Consider the following 19,878-nt stretch of genomic DNA (forward strand, 5'->3'; position numbering starts at 1 on the left):
AATTAATGTTGGTCAAGAGACTCTGTTGAAGCATGTGATTTGTTAGCAATGTTGATTTAAGGTTATGCAAGTTTAGATCATGAAAAAGTATCATCTAGAAGAATATTGCCAATAATGAAATATAGTCTTGCATAATTCTGGGGTCACTAGCAAGCTTGCTAAGAAATGTCCCATATACAATATAACCCTTAGTATTGTGTAGAACTTTCTTTGAAGCATTTGGTACTGCATTGCCTGTGAGACTGCATCTTCTTGAAATAAAGTCATGGGAAGGTAGACTGACTCAAGATGGCTGCTTATAGTAAAGATTAAGAAGTTGTATAATTAACTTTGGTTTTCAAAGCCAGTAATTCTTAGTATTCATTTTATTGGACACTTCTCCTTAGCATGAGACGAATTGGGAGATAAGTCCTGAGACGTTTTATGTCACTCTGAGTAGTTCATTATCCCAAGGTCTTGAAATTACTAATCTCTCTTTCCGTAGTATTGATTAAAAGTACTTGCCAACTGCAGCAGTGCCTCTGTCTTACTGTGCTTGATACTGTCCTAGGTCACAATCTCTGTTCCCATCGCTACCTAAAAGAGACTGAGAGGACTATGAGTGTAGGTACCGTCTTTTGTCTTTTTTTTAAATCTTGTTTTCCTGCCTTTCCCTTCCCATGCTCCACTGGCATTTTGTGTATTGTCATCTCAGAATTATGTCATAAGCTCTTCAGGCCAAAGATGTAACTTCATAGTAAATGCTTATGGTGCGATATAAATAATACATGACGTAGTATCATGAGAAAAGCAACTGCTACCGAAACACCCAAGTTAATCATTACCTTCTATGAAAAGTGTTACGATTAAAAATTTATATTCTGCTGAAGTACATATTTAGCTTTGTTTCTTCTTCCCCCCATTATTTGTTTCTGTGTGAAGAGCAGAAAAATTAGGCCTGTACCAGACACTTTGATCTGTAGGAATAGCTGACTGCTAATTTCCTTTTTAACCTGCTAAGCAAACTAAGCTTCAGTTGTCACTCTACAGAAGTTGTCCAGGTAAGGTTTATTTCACTCATGGTCTCATGTATTCCTTTTGAAGTCTGGTCTTTAATGACTTCATATGTACTTAAATTATTTTTAGACTCTGTAATGTGATGCCTTTGAAATTTGGGTTTTTTTGGAAGCCTTGTCTATGCCCATTACTTTGCAGACCAGGGATGTTGATAACATCTAAACATCTCCTGTATTTTCTTTTACTGCCTACAATTATATTGTGTGTGAATAACTGGTATATTTGGGAAAGGTTGATTTGTTTTATGAGCAAACTGTTTGAAACATGTTAAAGACCAGAAAAATATTTTCATGCTGGGTTAAGGGGGACTAAATATCCAAATATATATTTTCTAGACATGATAGAAAAGAGAAGGATTCTACTTTTAACAGTGTTTGAAGAGGTAGTAGGTCAGAAAGAAGGCCACCTGTTCAATCTATATCACTTAGAGCGTGGCTTATGCTTCTGTCTATTCTAATCACTCAGGAACAATAAAATTGCCATTTTGACCTTCACTAGGAGAACTCTGAGTTCAGCAAAAGTGGATTGGTATTCAGTGCACTCTAAAACTTGAGATGAGACAGGGCTGAACTGGTATTGATAGGTAAAATATTTGTCAATTAAACATCAGTACAATTAAATGCCTTTTTCTTCTTTTGTACTTCCAGAATCTTCAGGCTTATGGTTTTGAATTTGTTTGGTTTTGTTTTGTGGGTATCTTTGTTTTCTTTGTTTCTTCTTCCCCACACAGTCACCAGTGATCTACATTGGCTGGTCATCTAGTCAATCCGCTGGCTTGGTGCCGCATTTTAAAGCGTAGCAGTAGATATATCTCATTATCATTGCTAACAAAGCCTTTGAGGAACAGATGGACTTTTCATTGTTCTTAAATGTCAACAAGTAAAGCCTTGGTAGGTGCCAAAGAGGAAGAAACATTGTACAGCTAAAAGCTTCAGATGAGTGCGTTGTTCTGTGCTTGCAGCCCTAAAAGCAGAGCTGTCCCATGCCAGGCCAAGGCTTCTGTTGATTTTTAACTCTCATGACTGCTCGATGCTGAGCTGTTCCTTTGGGAAGAGGGGACTTGCATAAAATGGTTGTAGCCTACATCTTTGATGCTTGACTGAAAATAAAAGGCCAGTGTGTGCTCTGCTGCTACTGCAGGCAAGAATTCAGGTGATTGAGTGATGTGTAAAAATGAAGCATGAAGCAGCAGTGTTGCATTGTGGCAAAAGAAGAAAATTAGTATATAGAAATCAGTTTTTATGTAAGGTGCAGAGTAATCTGTATCCTTTTTTACAGGATACATATGTCTTGGCTGCTAATGTCTTGGCTGATGCCCAGTGTTAGGTTTTGGGTGCTGCAGTTCAAGATAAGTGTGAACTGAGAGGGAATTTTGAAAAAAGAAGGGAAATGACTGCCTAGAAAATATGACCAGTCTATAGTGTGAGATATGAGGAGGGAAAATTGCTAAGAGGCACGTTTTGAAACAGCTAGAGTGAAATACAAAGTAGAACAGAGTAAATTGTTCATGCTCAAGTTGAAGTGGATGCAGGCTTAAGCTGCAGTAAGAAAAGTAAAAGGAAGAAAATTTTTTTTTCTGTTGTAAGAGTAGGTGTCCTGGAACAATTTGTCTGTGGAGACATGGAATTGTCCATATAGGAAACTTTAAAATAGTTCAAACGGATAATAGCTGGGAACATTTTGGACACAGCAGATACTACCTTGGTCCAGAATGGTGGAGTGTGTGAATAAACTCTATGACCTTTCCAGTGCTTTTCTATCCCAATTATCTCTAATTCTGTGAAGCTGCATGTTGAGTGCCAGGACCCAAATTCAGCACAGTTGAATGATCCCATTCAGATGTCAGAATATGTTTACAGGGGTGTGACAGTGACCACATGAACCATAAAGCTTTACAGATTTGGAAGGGTAATCTTAAACTAATTCAGGTTTGAAGGGACCTCAGGAGGTCATCTGAGCCAACCTCCTGCTCAAAGCAAGGTCAAAACTAAATTCAGGCGAGGTTGCTCAAGGCTCTATCAAGTTAAGTCTTGGAAAAACTTCTGAGGATGGAGATTCCTCCATCACTTTGGGCAACCAATGCTTGACTGTACTAATGGGCAAAATTATTTCTTTATGCCACGTTGGGAAGTGTCTTGCTTTGGTTTATGACCACTGCCTCTTTTTCCCCCAGTGTGAACCTTAGTAAGGAGCTCAGGTCTGTTGTTTTTGTAATCTTTTTTTCTGTATTGGAAGAGAGCAGGCAGGGTCTAAAAGCCAGGAAGATATTGAAGAGCTCTGCGCCTATGATCTATTGGAAAAGGTAAGATATGGGTGACAGCTTCAGTAAAGGGGTGCAGTCTCTTCTCCAGATGAATTCTGAATATGGTGGAGCAGATTCTTGAGGGACTGACAGTCATCCAGTGGTGCTGGTGAAGTGGCTGCTATGAAAAGGTAGCATGGTGTAGGCATACACAGCATAAACTACTGGAGGCTTTGTGTATGTTTGCATGGTTTCTATATTCTATGTGTTCTAAAGTCTATTCTTTCCCTTCATCCAACCCTCCCCTGCTTGTCTTGAAGACTATTTCATGGTAGATGTGATATTGCCACTGTGAAGGCATTTGGAGTGCGATTCAGTTACGGTGAACAGTCTGTTTTCCTCTTCTAGCATGAATACGTGATCATCACCTTCGGCCTGCATTTCTTCTGCCGCAGTTTAAGCTCACTTGTTCTTTTGGCCAAGCTGAGTAGTGAGAATAATTAGCCTCCATCACTGTTTAATGTTTCTTTACTTTTCAGATGTTCATGCTCTCTTCAGCCATCTTGTAGAATAATTGCGTCTCTTCCCCTGTCCCCCACTGTGACAGTTCGTTTAATTCTTTCAGTTCTTCTGGCTTGTTCAAACAGTATCTTCTGTAAGTCAGAAAGAAATGCATGCAATAGTTGATGTTTTGTTCCAGAAGCATGTGAAATCTTGTGAATACAACTCAAACATCAGTTACTTATCTTGAAACAGTTTCTTATGACTCTTGGGAAATTAATTACAATTTGTGCATTATCAATTTTTGTCTTGCCTATGAAAAATGGATTTTAAAATTTGATTTATTTATTTGGGTTTGTGTATTCATATCGTGTACGGAGCACTGGGAAAAGTTAACATTCAGCTTGGTTTGTATTGTTGGATGTCTGCCTAGAAGCAGTGTAAGAGTTGTCTGGTTGAAGTTCAATCTGTTTAAACCAGAGGAATGTATTGGTAGACTGAAGAAAGTGCTTCAAAGCTCATGATATCTGCATCCCTTGAAGATATGTTTTTGATTTCTCAGATTGCAGCTAGGAAATGCTACTGACTTCCAGGTTTTATCAGATATGTCAGGGAAACCTGACTAATAGTAGTCTAGTTGGATGACTGACTGCATGTTTTAGATGTGTATTCTGTAATTTATTTATCACTTTTCATTTTAAGATGAAACTTCTTTTGTGCAAGGCTATATGTCTAACTAAGGAATGCATACCCAGTGGGGCAGAATGCTTGTAATGTACTTTGCTTTTAGTGAAAATTGCTCTCCAGTTTTGCTGCCTCCATGCTATAGAGGGGGATGGTCACTCCAGCACAGCAATGTGTGTGAGAGGTCCTCTCCTTTGCTCAGAAGTTACATGAATTGGCATTGTGTTATTTTCCCATTCTGATGATAAAAAATAAACTGTAGGATCTTGAGTGTTAACCTGCTTTCTATTCAAAATACGATTTGAATGTAGTGTATTACTGCATTAAATAGTTATAGTAATTGTATTTCAAATACTAAATTTGTAAGCTTGTTTTTCTAGAGTCACTCGCTGTTTTCTGTAGGGCTTAGGGTTTTTTGTTTGGTTCTTCCTCGTTAGCTAATGATGCATTGGCCATTTAGTTGTCTCACATTTCTGCAAGATCTGCCTCCAGCTTCTGAATATCAGATCCTTCTGAATATCAGATCCTTCAGAATTGCTTTAGGGGTTGGCATTCAAATATTCAAAACAAATCAGTTTAAGGCATGATTTTAAGTTATGTCATAACCCAGGGTTTCTGATATTAATGCATTCAATACATTAAGGCCTTTTCCCTCAATCACTTTAGTTTTAAAGTGCAATATACAAATTAGATTATTGAGCCTTATTTTGACTATCTCTTTGTCTTTTGAGGCTGAAAGCTCTGTCTCTGGAGATCTTAAAAGCAGATGAGGGAAACGCCAGAAGGAAAACTGCTAGGTTAAAATGAAGACGTGGATATATTAATATGTGAGCACTAGTGCTGGCTGATGTAAAGTGGTACTGGGTGCATAACTTACAAGGTACTGATGGGAGAAATAGCTGAAAGGTTTTTTTTGCTACAGCTGTTTCCAGTACTGGGAATTCCTTGGACATATTACTACCTGTCCATGTGGGTGATGCCGTATACCCTATGTACACCAGTGTCCTCACTTCTGTGTGCCAGTGTGAGCAAATGCCTGGTTAAGGGACACTGTGTATCTCACTTCCAAAGTTGGAAATAAGTAATCTGTGTGACTTATTTTTGGTATTTTTCTTCAGTGCCAGGGTTAAGCTACAAAGTCTTCGACATTTGCTGCTGTTTATAGGGTCAACTCTGGTACTGGAGTATCAATGACCCCATCTTCTGAGTATTTGTTCAGGGGAGACTCCTACTGCTTATTGATCTAGGTACAATTGGAGCAAAAAGGTAGGGTATATCCTCAATTACTTTGGAAATAGCTGAAAAGTTTTGTTGTCACAGGAAATGGAATGGGGGGAAAGAAAGATCTCCTTTTCCCCCCGGCTAGGTAGGAAAGATAAAAGGGTGTAGAGCCAGGGACTTCCCAGTTTTACTTTGAAATATGAAGATTCAAAGACAACCAGAGCTTTTTTCCTTCCAAACCCCAAGTCTTTCTGGATATCCTTATTATGTGTCATTACATACCGGACTTGTTCAGTTCAGTGTGCTTGTGACTGATGCAGAAATCCCAGGAGAACTACAGATTACACAAGGACCTTTCTTACGACGAGTGGGGTTTTTTGTGTGAGGTTTTGCTTTTTAAAAAGGAATTTTATTTTATGGTGGGTTTGGGTTTTTTTAATGTTTTTGTTTTTTGGGGGGTTTTTTGGGTTTTTTTGGGGGTTTGTTTTGTTTTTTGCCAGGTTTCAGTCACTTGCTTGGTTCCTGCTTGGTTTGTTTGCTTTAAATTGTTAGCTAAGGTAGATGACAAAGGACTTCAACTAACAGACTTCATTGTTTTTCAAAAAAGCCATGGTTCAAGCAAGAATTTCTAGAGGTGCTTTAGCAGTTCCTGCTGTGACAGCAAGTTCCAGGCAGAGGGTCACTGCTGTACTATTTTCCAGCTGCTGAGTTTGTGTTGCTCCATTTTTTTTTTTTTCTGCCTTTGCATGACCCCTCTGCCAACACTGCTGCTGTAGGTTAGAGATCAACAACATAAATACAATGGCTGCTTGGGAATACAGGGCTGAAGGCTTGTTACTCTGAACTGAAAAGTGTTTGTGATACCTCCAGAGTAGGATGATGATGGGTAGTATAAAAAAGACACAAGAGTTTGTATATGCTTTTGATCCATTCTGACACTGGTAAGATTATCTGACATACTGTGTAACACCAGTCAACTGGATTTGATTGAAAATCCAATTATGTGTTTAGTTAAAAACATGATTGTATGTGAGGTGCAACTAGTGCTGAGCTCAAACTTCAAAAGGCTGGGAAATCCTCTTCTTTCCTCAGTTCCAGGTAATCCCAGTCCCTGCCCCAGATCTGTCACTCACTAACAGTTTCAAGTTGTCCTTTTGCCATTCTTCAACCACTGGCTCTTAATTCAGTGGTCTAGAAATGGTTAACTCTAAGTTTAGTTGGGAAATAAGCTATTTGTAGTTTCCATGGGCCCCTGCTAATTATTCATGTGATAAGGCTTACATAAGGGCTGCATTGCAGTTGCACTTCATTTGATGACAGAGTTCTGTATTTCTGTGTAAACAAAAGTCAAGTGATAAGGCATGGGCAAGCAAAGTCTATGACTGAAACGAGGGAGAAAACAAACTTTTCTGGGAGGATCTTAAGGTGGTAGTATCTGCTTGACTGTCATGTTCCTTTAGAAAAAAAAAAAAGGAAAAAACCCTGGCAGTATTTTATTTAAAAAGAAGAACTGTAAGAGCCTTCATTGCTACCATTGTTTCTTGCTTTAGTGTTTCTTTAGATTCAGTGGTGAAATCAGTTAAATTGTACAATTAAAATTGGGTAGCATGAGTTAGCAAAAGACTAAAACTTAGCACAGGGACTTTTCTCTAGCTTTGACACTGAAATTGTAAAAGCAGACTGTTTTGAAGAATAAGTACCTGTTTCCGAGAAATCTGGAGATTCTGGAAAAAATAAATAGTATTGATCTACTAACACTCTTTTAAGACCTTACTTAATACTTCCTGACAATTTGTGTGGAACACCAGTTAGCTTGAAAAGCTTTGTCTAAATAGTTAATTTTTCTTTCTAAATATCTGCTACCTTAGCACATGCTGGAAGAAACAGCCTTTTGCCTCTTCTCCATCCCTCAAATGTTGCTTCTAGTGTTAAAAGAAATTATTTGAAGTGAAAGCAGGGTTGGCCAAAATACTAGAGCTTTGTTATTGCTGTTTGGTGCTTTTGCCTTTTTTTGGGGGGGGCATTATTGTGAAAGCAGTGGTTATGGTGAGGAAGTATTGGTGCTGGAGGAAAACAGTCTGAAACAGCTTTAAAGTTCTTGATATGTAGATAGCTCTGTCTATAGCTTTTAATAAATGTATGGCCCTTTGCGAAAGCTTTATATAAACCTTAGCATAAGATCGTCCTGGCCTTTAGGCACTCCACTATGCCATTGCTGTGTTACTTTGTGTGAACTGAGTTTTCCATTTCCCAGCAAAGTTTCTTAATAGGAATTGATCCTGGAAAACCTTGTGTGCACCTACCTTCATGCACTCTCCTTTTAAGTCTCATTTAAGCCAAAGGAACTCCTACCTTGTCTGCTGCTAAGTGCTCTGAGGAGTGACGTATTTGCTCATAAATTTTGTGGCAGGGGCTGCAGCCATCTCAATTTTACTGGAGTCCTGATATCTAAACAGTTACTGTAAGCTTAAAATTGAAACAGTATTTTGTCTAGAAATACTTGTTTTGAAAGCATCTGTGCTACAAGTGATTTGCATTGATGATTTCTGAGAGCAGCTGGGAAATGGCTGGTTTGGAAGTATTACACGCTGAGAAGAGCTGATTTCATTTAGTCAAGACAAAGAAATGGGTTTTTGACCCTGAAGAAGCTTGTCAGGACAGCCTTTTCTTTCTGCCTCTAAGGAGCTGCAGTGGAGCGTTCAGCAGGCAGAACTGATCCGGGATCAGGTGTTGCTGCCCTGTGTGTGCTGGAGCTGAGGGAGCCTGGCAGAGCAGTGCCCAGACTAGCAGCTGTGCCCAGAAGAGGAGGATTGTTCCAGAAACAGAGAGAGAGTCTCCTGTCAAGTAAAATTGAGAGAACTGCTCTTAATCTGTGTGAGCTACCTTCCTGCACGATTTATCTTCTTTTTAAAGTGACTCTGCATTAATAGATTTGGAGTTCTGGTTGGATTTGTAATCTAATCAGGGAACCTGAGCCCTAATGAAAGATTAAGCCCACAGCTAGAACACAGAGCAGAAAGTGCTTACCCTCGCTTTTATACCAGTATAGATATTAGTTGTTTAAAGCAGATACAAGTAGCAAGGAGGTAGTTAGTTCTTTCTAGATTGTATTCACAGTGTTTGTGTCAGGAGTCCTATGAACCTGTCAGTTTACATTGTAGTGCATTACCAGAGTGCACTTATTTAATGGATGTACTCTGTCCTGGAGCTAAAAAATTTACTGAAATGTACCAGTATTATTTTTATTAATGGTAATTCCAAACTGCAGGCTTGCTAGTGCAGTGAGGCCTGCATGCTCGTAACAATTAAACCAGAATGACTGTATTTCCACAATGATTTCCACACTGAATTTGTTCAGCCTAGCCAACAAGGACTTTCTACCTGCCTGGAGCGGAAGCTAAAATATTAGAAAATCAAGCAGCCTTTTCTATCTTTTATGTTATCAAAAGTCATAAACATGAAATTTTGTGACTTTTCTGATGAGTAGCAGAGTATACTCTTCCATGTTGTAAGGTTAAAAACTCCAGTGGTACGTTGGCTATTATAGTCAATAAGTTGTTTGGGTAGTTTTTATGGAGAGCTAGTAGAAGTAATATTGAAGCATCACATCTTTAAGCTTAGTCAGATGCAAAGCATTAGTCATCTATTTTTTTTAAATGTCATCTTTGACCTAAGGCGTTCTCTAATTCGTTTCTCCATCTTTATGTAAAGGATGTTCTTCTCTACTGGCAGTTGGGAAACTGAATACCGTAGGCAAGAAGAAGCCACTGTGGAAGAAGCCACAATGGCTGCAGGTTTTTTGTCCAATGTAGGTATCTTTGCCCAAATTAAACAAATGAGAAGTTGAAATACTCCAATTATTCATATATTTAGTAAAATATGAAAATGTTTAGAAAAAGTTTCTGGTTTATCAGTCATGAAGTTATTTTCCAGGCAGTATCCACATTTAGATACAGGTCTTCATTTTAATCGAATTCCCAGTTTTCTGTCAGAACTGTTCTATTAAAGCTTTTCATCATGCTTGTTTCTTGCCTTTCTTCAGGGTAATCTGAGTGTGTGCTATAGGGGTTTTCTTCTATGAGAACTGAAGGTGTATAAATGAAGATAATTGGATTTGTCTGTGAGAAGCTACTACCCTGCACTTATGTATTCCCATGTACATGATGTCTTTGTAAGTCGTTCTGTATCACTTCCCTTGGACTGGAAAAAGGCTGAGGATGTGAAATGGTGGCAGCTTGCCTCTTGGTGCAGATGTTGCTGCAGTGGAGAGCTCTTCTTTCTAGCCTTGGGATGTGAATTTGTGTGTGGAAACTGGCTTTCCTGTGAAGTTCCAGCTTCTGGTGGATTTCTTGCACAGATGGTGTTGAGCAAGGCCATGATTGATAGACTGTATGGAAGTGCCAACTGCAAACTTGTTTCACTAGTCAACTGTGACCAGTCCCGTTTTTTTTTTATTTCTTTTGTTATTTAAGCTCTGATTATTTCAGTTTTCCACTGGTATTTTTATATAAATGCTGAATATTCTCTTATTAACAACACTTCCCCTACGCCCCTCCTCCCCATCCCCCCTCTACCACATCTGAAAATCAGCAAAAGATTATGGCCTGTAGATAATCCAGGTTTTGCACCTGGTTGAAACCTTATGGGATTGTTGTTAGAATCGGTACCAAGAGACTTGCCAACATCTCAACTGTTGGGGTGGATTGGAGAATGGGAGGGGGGGAGTTTGGGGACTGACAGTTTATATTTGCCCAAAATACTTGCTTGCAGCAAAAGGGCATCATACTGAGCAACCAATTTTGGAGCATGGCTCAATATGGGAAAATGCTACCTACTGGATTGGTAGTGTAGTTTCTTGAATTGCCCTGACTTTAACTTTTCAGAGGCCTTCTTTTAAAGCATCATCTGAAGCCAACAAAGCAGCAAGGTGATCAAGGGCAGCTAATACAGTGTCACTACATGGGAACAGAAGGATGGAAAAAATTATCTTTAATGTTCAGTGCTGTTGCTACTAATGTGGATGTTTTTGCAGCCTTGCAAATAGCATTAATAGACAGGAAAGAATTAAAATTGGGGAAATTTGGGATTGACATTCTGACATATAAAAATGTGTAGCTGAACCAGCAGGACTGAGTAAGTTGGATAATATTGTTCCTTTCTGTTTTGCAAGTTTTAAAACAGTGCTAAATAAAGCAAGTGAGTTATTTTCCCTTACTGCACAGTTAGGATTTACCAGCTCAGAGCTTTCAGTCACTGCTTGAACAGTCTACCTTCTGTTTTGAAACACAGCAACTTCTGTTCGTTAGAAACAGTCAACAATAAATATGAAGAAATTTTCTGCAGTTTGCTTTGGAACTCGGTGTATCAGGTGTTATGGATACAATAATTTTTTTTTCTTTACAAGGAGTGGCAGAAAAGTCATACAGTGGTTTTTGTTCCAAGAACGTTGCACTGAAAACTAAGAGTGAAGGCACTGTTCAGAGCAGATTATGAAAACAGTTTTTAGCTGTCTTGTCCCATTCTGAAGTGTCTGGTTGTTGTTTTAGTAGTGTTGGCTAAGAAGTCATTTTGGTAATGATTAATGACAACTGTAATTTTCTTTTAACTGACCTGATCCTCCTTTTCTTTTGTTGTATTATTTGACTGTAATTACTTGGGAAGTGGCTTGTAGCTTTAGCTGTAATAAACATGTTGGTAACTTTGTGTTTGTTTTTAGTTGGTGAAATGTAGTTCTTGGACCTCTGGCTCATAAGTGTAAAGCAACCAACTGCCCTAGACTTGGGAATAGAAAACTGGGAAGATAAATTCTTTGTATGGAGGTGAAAGAAATTAAGACAGTTTTAGAGCTACAGTAGTCTTGGTGTGAACATGTAGTGATTTCTGGAGCTCTAAAGACTGGGAGTGTAAGTGTATGTGTGTGGGTAGGTGGGTGTGTGGGTGCTGGTGAAAAGGAAAGGGGAATCTGGGTTAGGGAGGCAATAATTAAGAGTTCTTTGCAGACATAAGAAACCCTTTTAACTTTGTTTAAAAATAACAGAATACCTCTTTTTAAAAATTAGGCTATTTTGACGTGAGCTTCTAGAATAGAATACATTTAACTGCTAAGAGGAAGAAATTGGATGAAGCCTTGTGCTGGCATGCCTGACTGGGTGCTTTTGGTTATTTGGGTAAATGTGTATTGCATCAGTTTCTCTCCCATTCAAAAAAATTATATTCCTGGAGCAAATAAACATTGTTTTATTTGCTTATTTGTATATTAGTTGTGGTACTTGATTTCCCTAAATGTGTTGGTGACTTGGAATGTGGAGAAGTTCCTGAATGTATGTATGTATTCTTAAAATATTTCGCTTATATATATGAAATAATTTTACTTTAAAGTTATCCCTTTGACTTTACAGGTAAAACAGGTATTTTTCTTTTTTTGCGAGGGTCTGCCGAAATAGTGTCATTGCTCTGCAACTGGGAGTGTTCAGCTTTTGAACCAGAAAGTCACTGTCAGTTCTGTGCCTTTAATTGAAAATACCATGTGGGTATCATTAGTTTATTTGTTGGTGTACTGTGATGCTGTGGGCAATGTTTTTGAAACCAGCTGTCTCACAAAACTGTGTTTTTAGTGAAGTTTGACTCTGGTAATGATACAGTAGTTCCAAGTGTGCTTTTCTAAAGAGTTGACACCATCGATGTTTGTGCTGTGGGTGATGTACTTTTTATGGGCTTGGTGTATTTGGGTGTGTTAGGCTATCCAATCCCCCAAAATACTGTAGTCACTACTGCTTTACCAAGCTGCAGAATAACATTTATTTAGGTGTAAGTGGAAAAAATGGGAAAACCAAACAAACGAACCCCACAAAACCATAGTCTGAGTACCTGCAAACCTAAACTGTCACATTTAGAATTCAGGGATTCTGAGGTAATTCGGATATCTCTTGTAAGCCAGGGCCCAGTCAATTTATGTTCACCACATTACTTTTGACAGTACTGTTTTATCTCAGGTAAATTCTCACACTATAATTTCTGGAGACAGTGTCTCGAATACTGGCAGCGCTTGTCATGACTCATTACTAGGCTGCTGGGCTGTGCACTCTTCAACAAGCTTTCCTTAAACTCTCTTTTAAGTTATACATAACTTAAGATGAAAAAATGACATTTGTTTAGCAGATTTAATCTCTGTTAAGCGTTCAGTCATATAGCAGAAAGCTGCTACAGAAAGTACATTCATTTTCCTGATGCTGCCCTAATTACATAATTAATACCAGGCTCTGGTAAGCTTTACCAGTGGCGTGACTCAGCCACTCCTGACAGCTTTATGCTCCAGAGCAGGAATGATGAAGGCTACTAACTTGTGTGTTACTGCTAAATGTTGGAGGAAAAAATCCCACATAATTTACAAAAGAAATCATGCTCTTTCTTTTGCATATAGAATTGTTTTCTCCATCAATACTTATCCACAGAAAAATACATTTGATTGTCTCTTGAGTGCAGTAGTTGTTGATACTGGTCTGGGGGACACACCAAAAGGCCTTTCTTTCCTCTTTCCTTTGGAATTTGTGATCTCTACATTCTTTAAGCAGTGTGACTATCAGGTGCTATTACCATAAACTTTTCACAATAGTAATCTTTACTGGTCTTCAGTATTGTCAGTGCTAATGATTAATATGAAACCACACCAATGTACTGTAGATGGTGTTTCATGCTTCTATGCCTGAGCTTATAGGTCATATAAACTGAAACATATTTATTAATAGAAATCTTAAATTTACAAGAAGCAAGTGTACTTATGTGAGACAGATTTAATGTGCAGTTTAAGGCAGTCCTTTTGTCCTTGGTTTGCTTTTTGGATATTTGTCTTGGTGCATAAATATATCCAGAGCACAGCCATCAAATTGCAGACTGGTTGAACTGTCTGGGGAAACTACAGTTTTGGTGACATGGAGCAGTCATCCAGAGCCAGAGGCACAGATGGCTCTACTTCCTTGTGGTAAATTTTTGGGTTACATGTTTCTCTTGTTTGTGCACTTCCTATGTTGGCTCTGAAGGCGTTTCTTTGATTTCTGACAGGCCTTTTGGGGATGTTAAGTTTCCCAGAACACCTGCGAAAGAGACATGCCCTTCATGCCTGAACAAGGTATTTGGGATGTGTCTGCTGCTCTACCGACTGGGGGATGATGTCCAGAAGTGCAGTGTAAGCACAGTAACAATCTAAAAGTGTACATAGAGATTCTTAAAGGACTAGAAGCTACCTCCCAAAATAAGAACTTAAATGAGCCAGCATCTTCTGGAGATCCTTTTTGTTCTTTTAAAGATAAAAAAGATTCCCAGAGATTTATGTTTTCAGGGTTAATCCTTACAAGAGGAGTAGACTGTGAGTGACTTGAATATTTCAGTGTATATTCACATATTTGCTACAACATGGTGTCCAGACCTTGAGCTAATGCTGACCATGTTAGTAGTACAGCTGAGCATTGTGCCCGCTGCACTGTAACAGCAGATACTTATGCTTCTTACTCTCTAATGTTACTTGTTCACGCTCCTTGATGAGGAGAGGCAGTCCAGTAGCTCCAGGCTTATGAGCTACATGGAGATTAGATGTCTATAGTCCCTTTCAGCACTGGAGTACATTTGATCTATTACTGGGACCAGGGTCTGTATTCTGCCGCTTTATTGCATGATACAGGTGTGCATGCATTCTGTATGGTATGAAATTAATTTTGAACTTTAGTTTTAGGAAGGCGTTGCTAATAAACCATAAATACTTCAGGTCTTAATTCATAAATTAAACTTTGCTGCATTGCTTTATAGATCTTGTTTTCTCTAAGATATTATTATTTCTCCGCTAGCTTTTTGAGTGGCAAGACACATAACACTAGATGTTCATTAAAAAAAAGGCCAGTAGCACAGTAGATCAGTTAAAAAAAGAAAAAAAAAATCTGTTTGCCTTAGAAATGCTGTTTCCAATATTAGTTTAGTTCTACTCAAACTGTGCTTGAGTTTGGAGGTGTGCCAGTTCTGTGCTTGGCAGGCACGTGGAAGCTTATGGTAGTGCTGCTTTTCCATTGCAGCTGACCTTGTCTTGAACTAGAAATAATCAAGGCCTTTACAAATCTTGCAACAGTCCCCCCTTCTCTCTCTCAAAAGTCAAATTGTTCTCAAAAGCTGTGGATTTCTTCACTCACTAGAGAGAGTAAATTAGTCCACGAGAAACAGCAAGAAAGAGGTTTAGGTGAAAGCATTGCTTCATATTATAAGGAAAGATGTCTGGGATTGTCTAGATCTACTGGAGGATCTTTTAGCCATTCTGTGGGAGGTGAGGATGAGGAATGAGTGTGCTGGGCAGTAGGAGGTCTGTGGGAGGGCAGGCTTGGGCCTTTCCCCTCCCTGTGTTTGCTTTTCCTGGCAAAAGCACAGGACTGTGCCTGTCAGTGTGAGGATGCCATCTGTGTTGCACAGCCTGCTTGGCTGTTACGGAATTGCACAAGAATTACTCTGAAATCATACTGCTAAACTGTTTTCTGGCTAGCTGCAGTGGTTGCCTGGAGATGCAGCTATTGTACAGTGCTTCAGGAACCGCGTGAAAGCAGCAGCCTTCGAAACTGCCTCAGCCTGGCACTGCAAATGTAATCCCCAGCACAAGCAGTTAGTGGGCAGACGAGCTGACCAGACACAGGCTGCTGAAAAGGGTAATTGTTTTATGAAATTAAATTTGGTTTTCAAAAATAAAAAATAGCTGAAGAGGTAGAGGTTGAGGGTAGAGAAGGAGAACTGGACAAATCTAGTTACAGCAGCGGTACATTTCCTCAATTTAATTTAATTCAATTCCAGTTTTCCATTTGCTGCTTTCTCGTTATGTGCAAATTGGAAGTGACATTTCTGCAGCACTAAAACAAAATACTCTGTGAGTGTATTTTTTTTTATAGTTTTTTTTTTTTTTGTTTGTTTGCAGTAAAATAAGTTAGCTATTGAAAACATAGTATCTTGGAACCCAGTTGGTTATTTAGTGTCTGATTTTGCTGGATGCTTTAAGCTAAGGGCTTAATGCTCATGTTTAGTGGCTATACATGGATTGAAGGGATGCTAATACCTTTCTATCAGTATCTTACTAGGACTTTGGAGTAAAATCTGGACCACACAGAACCTGCTTTAGCTTTGCCACACTCCTTAATACATTTTATGTCCAAGAGCTATCTGTGAAATTTTATTCTCTGGTGTTGCCAAACTTGCATTGTGATACCTGCTTGATGTGCCTGAGTTTCCTGGTGTCTCAAGGTGAGCACTGGTGCATGTGCATAACATCTGCCTCACTTGTACTTCCCCAGGGAGCTGGTGTAAGCTTAGGCTGAGTAACTCCTGAGCTCTGCCTAGCTTCTGTGGGCTCTGGGCACACACAGTGCCTTCTGACGGTGCTGGGCTTAGTCTGGACGATGGCAGCCATGGTGACTTTAGGGAAACATTGATGGGAGCAGTGCCCGAATCTTACGTGAGAGCGATTGAGCTGCAGTCGCAGCAGGCTAGTGCTCGCTGCCCTGGCTGGGTGACTGCGTGTGCCCCTGCCTCCCGCAGGCAACCAGGGCTCACAGGATGGGAGCTGACCCATGGCGAGGGGAGAGACTTGGCAATGTGCTGGGTGGCCGGTTGCCACAGCGTGGCTGCTGAGCAGCGTTTCGTGTAATCATGGTAACATGCATATCTGGAATAACACATCCTTTTCACATCTGAATACTAGTAGGTGTAATACTAGTGATGGATATCATTAATACAAAACTGTACCATTAACTGATACCACAGGGTACATGCTGAACGATAAAGCATCCAGCAACTGAGTTAGTCTTTCTGTAGCAGTGGCACTGTTACAAAGGTACCCTGAATTTGTCTTGCATGTTGTTTGCTTTATAAAGATGGCTTTTATTTCATTATTCATTCAGTCGTCGAAAGTACTTTACGAAGGTTTGAGGGGTTTTTTGCTGTTGAAGGCACCTGAAACTAATGGATTCCATCCTGAAGGCCATCAAGGGCTACTGGTATTACAGTATATTTGTGGCTTGCTCGAAGTCAACTGCCTTGCTGGCATTTAAAAAGAAAAGCAGAAGACGAATGACCTGGACTTTAACTGCAGCTTACCATAACAGTGTAGGGGATTATTTTGATGCTAACATTGGGAAGGAGTGCCATGTGGTATGGGTTTGAATTTAATGTGTGTTTTGTGTTATTCTGAAGAGGATTTAAAATAAATCATTGTGATATTTCTTCAAAAGGAAGTGGGCTGGAAGTTGAGGTATTGGCTTGTAGTACTTTTATACTTTCTCTGAACTTGTGTTTATTTCTGGAGGAAAAAAGCAGGGTAAAAGCACACTAAAACAGTTCTCAGACTTCTCATGTTTGTTTCACTGGTCACCAAACACCTCTTTGGAAATACTGAGAGGGACGTTACAGAAGCACATCAGTACTAAAGGTTCTGAATGTTAACTCACCAAATATGAGCATTTTTTTTACCTGCTGGTGTTACTTAGCACCACAGATGGTTGCCACAGGCAATGGAGGTGCAGGGGCCATTGTGCCCAGACGTGCTGGCAACAGAACACAAACTCTTTACCGTGGTTGATCATTGCTGGCACAAGCCAGAAGATTTGTTCCTGCGTCTTTATTGCTGTGCTAACAAGCAGTAGACCTGGCATTCTTCATGCATTTGTCATATGCCAGGCTTTTTCATATCCCTACACCTCATTCAGGGTAAAGAAATAATATTCCAGTCATCTAGTTCACATAATGCATTCAGATGCTATAGCTGAAGTCTCATTTGGAGGTGCTGATAATCATAGAAGCAAGCAAGTTTCTGGTGTGTGCTAGCAAAAATACTGAAAAGCTTATGCAAGCAGAAGTATTAGTTGTCTGTGGGACGAAGTCTGTCTAGCTTTCTTTACCTCCCTCTTTGTTGAGAAGGACTATATTTAGTGGGAGTGGATTGAGTGTAAATTGAATGGAAAAAAGGAATTGGGATGCCAAAGTACAGGCAGGAAGCTGCTTTCTCTTTTTTTCAGGTATTGGAGAGCTTTTGTTTGTTTCCTGGTTTATGTTGCCTGCTACACTTCATTAAATGTTTTATTAGGTGCTCTTGGATTTAATATTTCATATACCCACATGTGAAACTTAGTTGTGCAAAATTTAAGAGGCTTGCTGTAGGAAGAGAGAGTTGGGTTTACAGGGTAACTTGTTTGCTGCTCAGCACTGCACATGGTTTGAGTGGTGTTTGAATGTATGCTTTTCTGAGCAACGTGAAGACAGTCCTTTCCCCACAGCAGAATGTTTTAGTGAAGAACAACTTTGTGGGACTTCATCATCATCTTCTTTCCAACACACAGCTTCTGGCTCGTTATTGCTGTCTGCAAGATTAATCTCTGATGCATTTTTTTTTTTCTTTTCTTTCTGTAAAATGAGAATAATTTGATGCTTTGCCCTTTATTGGCTACCCTTAGAAGTACTAGTTTGCTTATTACTATTCTGTACAGGCGCTGAGAAGGTATGTGGTAAATGTTGTGATAAATACCTTTTGTAAGAGTAGTATTTGCAGTACTTCACATGGAGATGCAAAATAAATTCACTGGTCTTGTTTCATTTAGTATATGGAATGAGATTAAGAAATGGCTTAATCATAGATGTGTGGAGATTGGGGAAAAGCTAGATGACAGGGAGGTTCTTAAATGGACAGATAAAATTGTTCAGTAGCTGAAAGATGTGTGTATGTATTCTATTTATATCCTTATAAAACCATATAGAAATAATATATACTTACATCACTGGGACAATTTTCCATGTCTAGAAATAGACAGGATGCTTTTCAGAGGGATATTATGATATTTTTTTGTTCGAAGAAGAATCACTTCTGGGAACTGTGATGTCTTGCGTAACACACGGTATTGACCCAATGATTGCTGTAGTCCCTGAACTGTATTATTGGAGTCTGTTGTAGCTGACAATATTTTTAGCAGAGACACTGTACACCTATTCTACTGAGAGATGAGTACAATATAGTGCATTACTGTGCCACCACTGGCTATTTTAGCCTTCCTAATTAGACAGCTTGTCCCTGTGCTGAGGCGGAATAGATTTAGGGGATTAAGTTTCATGTGTGTGGCCTGGAGGCTCTGCAAAGTACATGTAAACAAGGCTTGGGTGTGTTCATGCTTTGGAGGGGAGGAGAGGGAAGGATGCAAGCCAAGGTGGTGTTTGGGTGGTTGCCACATCTAAGGAGATGTGATTGGAAATAGGTAGAAAACACCTGATTGTACACAAGAGAATAGCCTGAAAAACAGGTGAGATGGGGGGCTGCATGGATGACAAAATGGGTGAAGTCAAACCTGTCCTGGAGAAAAATCCCAGTGGCATACTACTAGGCTGGGAACTGCAGAGAGAGATGATCAAAATGAACTCTTTCACATTTTAAAGCATGGGTGCTGCCTGCTTTGCTGACAGAAGTGACCACATTAAGACATGAAAGTGGGAAAGGTTTGGCTGTAAGCAGAAGGAAAAATCACTTTCCCAACTGATGTGTGGGGTGGAGGAGGAGGAAATGTACCTATAGCCAGTGGTGGAGCAGAATCTGACTTGCATGAGGACTGTTACTTGCCAGACCACACATTGAGTGCAAATAGTAAGACTTCAAGAGCCATGAGGTTCACATAATCCACTCGCTGTTCATAAGCAGCCAGAAATCAGGTTGGAGGTGAGGCATTTGTTGCTTTACTTATTAAAGTCATCATATTAGCTTGGTGCTGAATTTGTCAAGAGAGCTATATAGATTTTGGAGCATGAAGTATCCCTTCAGCAGACCTTAGGTTGGGTGATGAAGATCTCCCATCTGCACATCCTTTTTAGGGAAGATGTCTTTCAAACCTGGCACAGCTGTGATCTCTCTCTTGTTGCTACCTCCCAGCTCTGTGGCGGAGCGGGACATTGTGTAAAGGCAGTTACAAAATGAGAAAGGAGTCTGTCTTTGGGGTAAATCTTTACTGATGTGGTGAGTCTTGCTTTGTTTTCCCTTTGTGCTGCATATGTGCTGGTGAAACACTGCTTTTTCTCTTAGCTCTGCCTTCAGATTTAGTGGTAAATTAGGGAGGAAGAACAGTGCTATTGCTCCTGGGTCTCTGGATGTTGTATGATGGCAGCAAGCTGCTAGTAGTGAC

General features: G+C 39.6%; 1 protein-coding gene across 13 annotated transcripts in view; it reads left to right on the forward strand.

Moving 5' to 3' along the window:
* KIF21A (kinesin family member 21A) overlaps window positions 1–19,878 on the forward strand; it is an 87,241-nt gene that overhangs the window by 7,792 nt on the left and 59,571 nt on the right. Inside the window, exon 1 of one of the 13 annotated variants that reach the window (XM_030478680.1) lies at window positions 15,342–15,381. The exons of the other annotated variants lie outside the window; for them this stretch is intronic. The gene's annotated coding sequence lies outside the window, so the exon portion shown is untranslated. Of the gene's footprint in view, window positions 1–15,341; window positions 15,382–19,878 lie in introns of those variants that run through there. 13 annotated transcript variants of the gene reach the window in all.

This window comes from Strigops habroptila, chromosome 3, assembly GCF_004027225.2.
Source record: "Strigops habroptila isolate Jane chromosome 3, bStrHab1.2.pri, whole genome shotgun sequence".
Classification (NCBI taxonomy): Eukaryota; Metazoa; Chordata; class Aves; order Psittaciformes; family Psittacidae; genus Strigops; species Strigops habroptila.